This window comes from Triturus cristatus, chromosome 2_1 (genome assembly GCF_964204655.1).
Source record: "Triturus cristatus chromosome 2_1, aTriCri1.1, whole genome shotgun sequence".
NCBI lineage: Eukaryota > Metazoa > Chordata > Amphibia > Caudata > Salamandridae > Triturus > Triturus cristatus.
In genome coordinates this window covers 574,644,403-574,652,928 of record NC_140581.1, presented here as the reverse complement: position 1 = coordinate 574,652,928, position 8,526 = coordinate 574,644,403, and the positions used below count along the sequence as shown (strand labels likewise).

At 40.9% G+C, this 8,526-nt stretch overlaps 1 long non-coding RNA gene across 1 annotated transcript; it reads left to right on the top strand.

Annotated features, from left to right (window-relative positions):
- The first annotated feature begins 6,739 nt into the window (after window positions 1-6,739).
- On the top strand, window positions 6,740-8,526 carry LOC146865641 (uncharacterized). Its single transcript, XR_014976671.1, has 5 exons — window positions 6,740-6,837; window positions 7,378-7,489; window positions 7,585-7,691; window positions 7,779-7,857; window positions 8,104-8,526. It is a non-coding gene; the product is annotated as an uncharacterized LOC146865641 (long non-coding RNA).

Below are 8,526 nucleotides of genomic sequence, written 5' to 3'. Positions count from 1 at the left end.
GGCAGGCTGTGCAAGCTCAGACTCACATGCTGTGTGGACATGCCGCTCTGGACCCGCTGCAGGACCACATCTATCTTCTTCACACGGATGAACCTGTGGGCATCACAGCAGGTATAGACCACTTCTAATGCGGGGGGAGTCCCTTGTTTTGGTCCCTGAAAGGTGCAGCATGTCTTTAACATGCGTATCGTCCGGTCAACTTGCTAGCGGCGGGGTTGTCTCAGCTGCAGGTTGCCTCACAGGTTGGCCAGGGCTACTATCGGCTAGGAGTGCCTCTGTGCTCCTCTTCTGGGACCATGAGGGCGCAGGAGGGACAGGGGCTTGCTTCTGTGGTACTGGGCACTGTGCACACTGCACGTCTTGACTGTAGATTGTCCCATCAGCGGCGGCATGTCTCTGTGACATCTTCACTGCCTCGCCGCTCTGTCTGCTGGGTAGGGCAGTCGGGCACCTTCAGTGCTGGGGGCTTTCAGTACTGGCACAAACTTAGTCTTGCTCCTCTGCTGGTGGGGTCACCTGGTATTAGCGCTGCACTGTTCTCCCCCGATGAACGACTGGGGCTGATCACTCTGTTTTCATTGCTGCAGGCACTGGGACACAGTCTCCTCATCCCATGCAGGCGACGTAGGTGCCGAGGAGGTCACTCAGTGATGGGGTCGCACTTCACCCCCTTTTCTCCTCCTGGCCAATTGTGTGCAGGCCCACGGCGTGCAGGGGCATGCTCTACAGGCAACCTGTGTGGGGTGCCTCGACCTGTATTTCCCCCTCAGGGCACGACAGAGCTGCAGCCGGCGTACACGCAGGGTCAGACCCGCTCATCTCCTTTGTAAAGTGGTGGGCACTAGGCCCAGATACTTAGACACGCCGGCACAGTGATTATGGTACTGGAACTGGCCCAGGGTACGTGCTCTTCGCATTTTTTATTAGCAGTGTCACCTGACCTGTGACGCCTGTGATGGGTGCATGTAAAGTGTATTACATCACACTCCTCAACACTAGCACATGTCCAGCAGGACATTACACCTTGAGGTCATCAAGTCGGGGTGTGGCTTGGAGGAACCACCAGTGACAAGAATAGGAAATGCAACCTCAAGCTAGCAACCAGCTGCAAAACAAGGAGAAACTATCAGCAGGAAGGAGAAACCATCAGCAGGAAGAAAAAGATGTGATGGCAAGTGGCTCAACATGGAATGACAGTGTGCCACTGGGGGTCGAACACTGGCGAGGTACATAGGGGGAGCTGGGAGTCACACAGCACCTCTATATCTCCCATCCACGTGCTACAGAAAAGACAAGATGAACAGGAGCAGAATGCAGCAACCAGCCCAGTGGGACATAGCCATTCCATACATGCACTGTATGGGGCCCAGAGACCCTTGAATGGAACCCCACGGCCCACCTATGACAAGGCCTGACAGGGGCAGGAGCAACAGGGTAAACATTGCAGGCTGCAGTGGTGAGAAACATGCAGGGTGATGAGGCTGAGAAAAGCATATAAGTACCATAGCAAAGTGGCCCCCAGAACAATTAACACAGGTGCAGGGCCGCACTAGAGCTGTAAGCAAGGTGCAGCAAGCCCAAAGAGAGCTGCTACATCAGCGCTGTTGGAAAGAGGTACAAAGAAAGCAAAAGCCATAAGGGAACAGCTATGCAAGGAGCTAAGGCAGGGTTGGATATGGCAAGCAAGTAGACACAAGAGAGGCAGTGCAGGTATTGACAACAGAGGGACTGACCGCCTGCTGAAGCAGGTGATGCAAACTCCATGGTAGGGACTACCAAGAGATGCAAGTGCATGTTGTGAAGAAACCTGCTTGCAGAAGATTTAAACAATCTTTATTATTAGAAATGGCCCAGTGTGGTGCTCACCGGGCAAGGAAAAAGAGGCCAGACAGCAAGAAGCATGTCAGGAAGGGGGAGCGAGCCAGACAACCAGCAATTTAAGTTTAAAGAGAAACCTAAAGGCCAAAAAGACTGAGTCAATAGCAGTAAGTTACGATGGGGGGATGAGAAGAGCAGCAGTCAAACCTATGGCAAATAAGAAACGCCAGGGTGAGGGCCTTAAGGACATCATGGAGTTATCCATGTCAGGAAATCTCTTGCAAAACCGTATTTGAAGATGTAACACTCAATATCAAACATTTGTATCATTCTATACAATTTCAAGAAAGTTCAATGCATATTTACAGCTACTGTTCCATATGGGAGGAGGGAGCTGAAATTCGATTTTTAACAAAATAACATCTTTATTCATTTCCATCAATAATATAGACTTCAAACAGGCCATCCAATGTGTTTCATTCTTTCAAAGAGTTCATCACGGTTTGCAAAAATGCATGTAATGATCCTAATCTGGTCAATTCCTGTGACTAGGATACCCACCACTCCATCCCATGTGGCAATCAATATTAAGGTATGCAACAGTCCAAATCTAATGAGTGTTTATGTGCAAGTGCAAAAGCAGTCTCTCCCCTGTGGGATCTATCCAACAAAGTGCTCGAATCGTGCACTAGTGTCCATGCCATGAGTAGCTTTTTCACCTTTTTTGGATCATTCCATGCATTTTTGCAAACCCTGATGAAGTCCTTGACAGGATGAAACACGTTGGCTGAGCTGTTTGAAGTCCACTTTATTGATGGAAAATGCACATGTGAGCCAGCGAGAAAGTTTAAGCATGAATAATGTAGCTGCAAAACAGGGCACAGAAAAGGGGAATCCATGAGCTCAAATGGAGCAGCAGGCAAGAACCTCCCCCCTCTGTGAAAAAGCAGTAAACAAGGGGGATCCACAACACCATGCACACTAAGGGAGAGGGGTGAGACAAGGACCCAGAAGGTATATCAGCCCAAGGACAAATAGCCACAAAGGGAGCTAATGGTACTACTAGAGCAAAAGCATCAACTCAAATAGAGGCCAGAAAGAGGAATCTGAATGGGTGTCTCAAGTGGGAGAGGCTAGGAAGTTGAGGCAGAGTTTTCTATATAGGTCAGCGTTGTGCAAAAAACTTAAATCAGTACTGGTCAACCTTGAGGTAGTAAAGCAAAATATTGAGACATAGAGGAAGCTCTATATAATATATATGCCTGTATAAATTCTGTCTGCTAGAGTAAATAAGAATGAAAATGTAACAGGAAAAAGTTGTATTTTTTGATCTCCAGTACTAAAACTAATGATTAGAGAGGATGTTGTTGTAATATGATGAAACATTGTAATTTTGCACTTTTTATAAAATGCTTAAAATAGAAAAATTCTTTTTTGTTTTAGATTTGAAAAAAACAATTTTTAGTCCTAAAGAAGGTGGAAAGATTTCAAATATCACTGAAATGCTGCAACGACTTTTAACTTTGTGGTTTTTAAATTTGGATTATATCCTTTGTAACTTTTATAGAGTGTAACCCATGTTGTGGGAGGTATAGATATATTGCATTATATTTTTATGATTAGTAATAAAATGACTATGCTTGAAGTAATAAGTTTTTTGATAGAGCTTTTTTAAGTGCAGATACAATATACAGTGTTTTTTGTAGATTTTGATTTGGTTTCTAGACAACAGTCCTCTCTCTATGTCCATGAGCATCTAGAATAGTTTCAGATAGGGACCCTTTGAGTGGTTTTCTACTCCTAATCATTGTAGCACATGTATTTTATACAAGAATAATGTTGCTTCAATAAATATATTGAAAATGTCCCACTGTGTTTTCTGTATACTTCTCTGAGAATAAGTGAGCATGAGTGACTGAGTGAAAGGATCTGTACTGTTTCCACGATTCCTGAGGAATCAGGGTTGTAAGAGTCCTTTCACTCCCTTGTAAGGTTAGGGGGGTTTGTGGTGGCACTGTGAGCTAGCTGGTCTATAGGCCAACATATCCTGCGGGGGAATCCAGATCCAGTCTAGACAACCAGCCCTTAGTTTATATTGTCCAAACAATGTGCAGATCCTATGGATTAGTAGGAACTACACAACAGTGGTTGGTGTCCTGATTGTACTATGAAATGCTTAGCACATTCATACAGGATGAAACACGTTGGCTGAGCTGTTTGAAGTCCACTTTATTGATGGAAAATGCACATGTGAGCCAGCGAGAAAGTTTAAGCATGAATAATGTAGCTGCAAAACAGGGCACAGAAAAGGGGAATCCATGAGCTCAAATGGAGCAGCAGGCAAGAACCTCCCCCCTCTGTGAAAAAGCAGTAAACAAGGGGGATCCACAACACCATGCACACTAAGGGAGAGGGGTGAGACAAGGACCCAGAAGGTATATCAGCCCAAGGACAAATAGCCACAAAGGGAGCTAATGGTACTACTAGAGCAAAAGCATCAACTCAAATAGAGGCCAGAAAGAGGAATCTGAATGGGTGTCTCAAGTGGGAGAGGCTAGGAAGTTGAGGCAGAGTTTTCTATATAGGTCAGCGTTGTGCAAAAAACTTAAATCAGTACTGGTCAACCTTGAGGTAGTAAAGCAAAATATTGAGACATAGAGGAAGCTGGGCAGAGTAGCATGGTCATTTAGCAATTTGCCATTCACATAATTCATAATCTCTGTGTTAGGCCTTGTGCCAAAGACTGAAGGAGGACAGTTCTCACTGACACACCACCTATCATACCCATTAGGGGGATTGTTGACTGATGGCAACTCTCAGTTCAGCACACAAGCATAGACGAAGCAATTGATTTGGTAAAGGTCAGAAATGACCAAAGAGGATGTGAAATCGGCATTCTACCTGCCTCCTGTCCACCTCAGCAGTTTTAATCTACCAGGTTTCCAATTTGAAGGGTAACACTACTATGAGTGATGCCTCCCAATAGGGTGGTGTTATATTCCCGAGTTAGGCCCATGCAGCAAAGCAGCTTATTTCTTACATTGGCCTAGAAAATAACATTTCAGCAGTGAACTTTTGCACACATTTGCATGCACAGCAATGTTGGATTTGTTTCTCTGAAACTACTTTGTTGACACATCCAGCTTCGCACAACATTAGCACGAGGCCTTGAACATCATGCACTAGGCCTCTCTATGCACTAGGTACAAAAGTCGTCCTATCTTCATCCATGGGGTGACAGTGATATCTTTATATCCATAACATCGTTAATCTAACGCACACATCTCTAAGGCAACTTTTTATTATAATAGGCCTCCCGATAGATTAGTAGAAGAGGCACTTCTGCTGACACCGAAGGTCCCTGCATGCTGAGAAATCACCACGCATTTGTCTGACATTCCGTGAGGGGTGTCCAACTCGAGACCAAAACAGGGTCCTTCACTCTCTCCTATCAGGTAATGGGGTTGAATCGTCCCTTGGGGGGGTTCTTGCCTCTAGATTCATACACACTCTAGGTAGACTCAGAGTAGGGTCCGCATCGTAGGAGTTCATTAGATTACTGTATTTTGCATATGTGCCTGCATATATTTATTGCATTAGCACCGTGGTAGAAATGCACCTTTTGGTGCTTGTAATCTCCTTTATTTACTTCTGTCTCCTAATCATTGTTGTTAGGGAACAAGGATCAAAAGTAAGGGGCATGCGGGATAGGGTATAAAATAATGTCGTTCCGACCAATTACAGTAATTTCTCCCAGTCCTCCTTATTATTTAATAATTTTAATATTAAGGAGGACTGGGAGAAATTACTGTAATTGGTCGGAACGACATTATTTTATACCCTATCCCGCATGCCCCTTACTTTTGATCCTTGTTCCCTAACAAGGAAATGACACTCAGACAAAATATAATTCTGTGTTAATGCTCCACTATCTAATGGCAAAAGATAGCAAGGCGATTCAGTGGCCTTTAATATAAAAAATTTACAAATATCTCATTACCTATCAATGGTAAATAGGTAATATCTGATATATACATTTATTCTTGAATATCACCACAGATGCAGCTTGATAGTACATCTGCGTCATAGGCAATAATAAATCAGTAAATACATTAGTAGGACATCTTTATTCATAATTAGACATAGGACTATTTTCGTCAATATGGCTGATGTGTACATGTGTTCTATGACATAATAGGTGCAATAGATCGGATACTAAACTATCATTTAAAATTATCATTTATAGTAATGAAATAATTAAATTAGGTTTATCAGGGCCTTTGTAAGATTACTGAAAAATATATAAATGAACTATTGTCGTGTAAAATACGTAGGTATCAATAAGATCGCCATACATAATACTTTTTTTCACCATAATTATAATGGTGGAGAAAACATCTCTGTCTCGGGCGATTGGGGCCAGGATATCCCATTTATTGATTACATTAGACCTTCCTTTAGTTTCATTTCTCAAGATGGCCGCTTCGTATGTTAGGCACCTCACCAACGCGGTATCTTGATAGATAATATATTATAATCAAAACACTAAGTAGTGAAACTATTAGACCGAGCGGATAATGGGTAAATTCTAGATTGATACAGGATCTTTGCCGGTATATCGTCAATATATAATGATTAACCAACAAGACTACCCTTAAAACCTTTTTTCTTGGAAAAACCTTTTTTTATATAATTTTTATTTAAAAAAACCCTATATTATGGAGACGATGGTAGATTTAGTACCAATATAAAAATATTGACCACCGTATACAAATTGAAGAAGAAATTCTTTTAATTTATAAAGTTACACTATTCTTTCAGCCCAGTTGCGATGCTTCAAGATGGCTGCCATAGTGATTTGCTATAGCATTAGCGCGGTAGATACGCTTTATACACGGGAAATGACGTTTATAGGAAATCCGGTAAGAGAGAGTTAAAAGGGGAAGGACACCGAAACACTTTTAAATAACCCGCCTTGGATGTTCCGCGTAAGCAGGGAGGCCATCATCATTTGAATAGGTAAGCGAATAAGAGCATGAATATGGTCGTTTTGAGACTAACTCATTTAGCTTAGACGTGAGCTAGTCCGATTATTCGGTAGCATTTGTTTCGATAGTGGTGAACTGAATTATGCTCTAATTGAAAGTGTTCCGGCATCTCTACAAGTAGCTCTCCATCCAAATTTAGAGGCAGGAATACTGGATAGATTTCGGTAGAAATTAATAGTGGCACGTTATTTAATAAGGACTGCTTTAGGACCTCTTTGGCGTTTTTTGTAAAGTTCGGAAGGGTTTTATACTCTCGCTCTGGCCCAATTCAATTAGATGGAATATGGGTAGTCTTATTCTTCAGTATTTAACAAACAACATTGGAATAAGACATGGTATGTGTGACTTAGTCATTATGCATGTGATCAAAACATATCTTGATACAAAGAGAAGGGCGATTATCCTTGCAAAACAAAGAATATGGGTGTATTACGGGATCCATACTTCATAGAGCTGTACAATTGGATGTAAGGACATATAGGTAAAATTGCAATATGTCTTTTATGTATAGGTCTTTTAAAAATTGAGGAAGAAAGAAAAGTTAAACCTCTTCAACTCAATACATTGGCATCTCCTTAATGATTGAAGACAAGGACAAGTCCCGCAAACTACCAAATGTTATGGTGAGCAGTATTATCCAAACTTTTGACACATTAAATAACCATTAATAGGATCGTTGGTAAAATAATGAAGCTTTTCATTAATATGTTTTTCACAGAAAAGTGAGATTCCTCAGTGATTCAAAGGGGTTTCTTTTCTCGTGGTAAATGATCACAATTACGGTGGCTTTCGCGGAACCAATGCACAACTCTGAATCCTAACAAGGTACTCCAGCATTGCCCTTCTTAATCATAAGCATTATAATAATAAGCTAATTGTAATATTGAATATTGATACGTGTTTACACCATAGGTAAAAAATAATAAAGCAGAAAAAATTTGTATTCTGGAAGGTCACCCTCCACGTAATACTTTCTCAACCGAAAGATGAGGTATGCAACTTTTGGTTTTTGTTGTATTAAATTGTATATTTTCACATATTTAATAATATATATGCCTGTATAAATTCTGTCTGCTAGAGTAAATAAGAATGAAAATGTAACAGGAAAAAGTTGTATTTTTTGATCTCCAGTACTAAAAATAATGATTAGAGAGGATGTTGTTGTAATATGATGAAACATTGTAATTTTGCACTTTTTATAAAATGCTTAAAATAGAAAAATTCTTTTTTGTTTTAGATTTGAAAAAAACAATTTTTAGTCCTAAAGAAGGTGGAAAGATTTCAAATATCACTGAAATGCTGCAACGACTTTTAACTTTGTGGTTTTTAAATTTGGATTATATCCTTTGTAACTTTTATAGAGTGTAACCCATGTTGTGGGAGGTATAGATATATTGCATTATATTTTTATGATTTGTAATAAAATGACTATGCTTGAAGTAATACGTTTTTTGATAGAGCTTTTTTAAGTGCAGATACAATATACAGTGTTTTTTGTAGATTTTGATTTGGTTTCTAGACAACAGTCCTCTCTCTATGTCCATGAGCATCTAGAATAGTTTCAGATAGGGACCCTTTGAGTGGTTTTCTACTCCTAATCATTGTAGCACATGTATTTTATACAAGAATAATGTTGCTTCAATAAATATATTGAAAATGT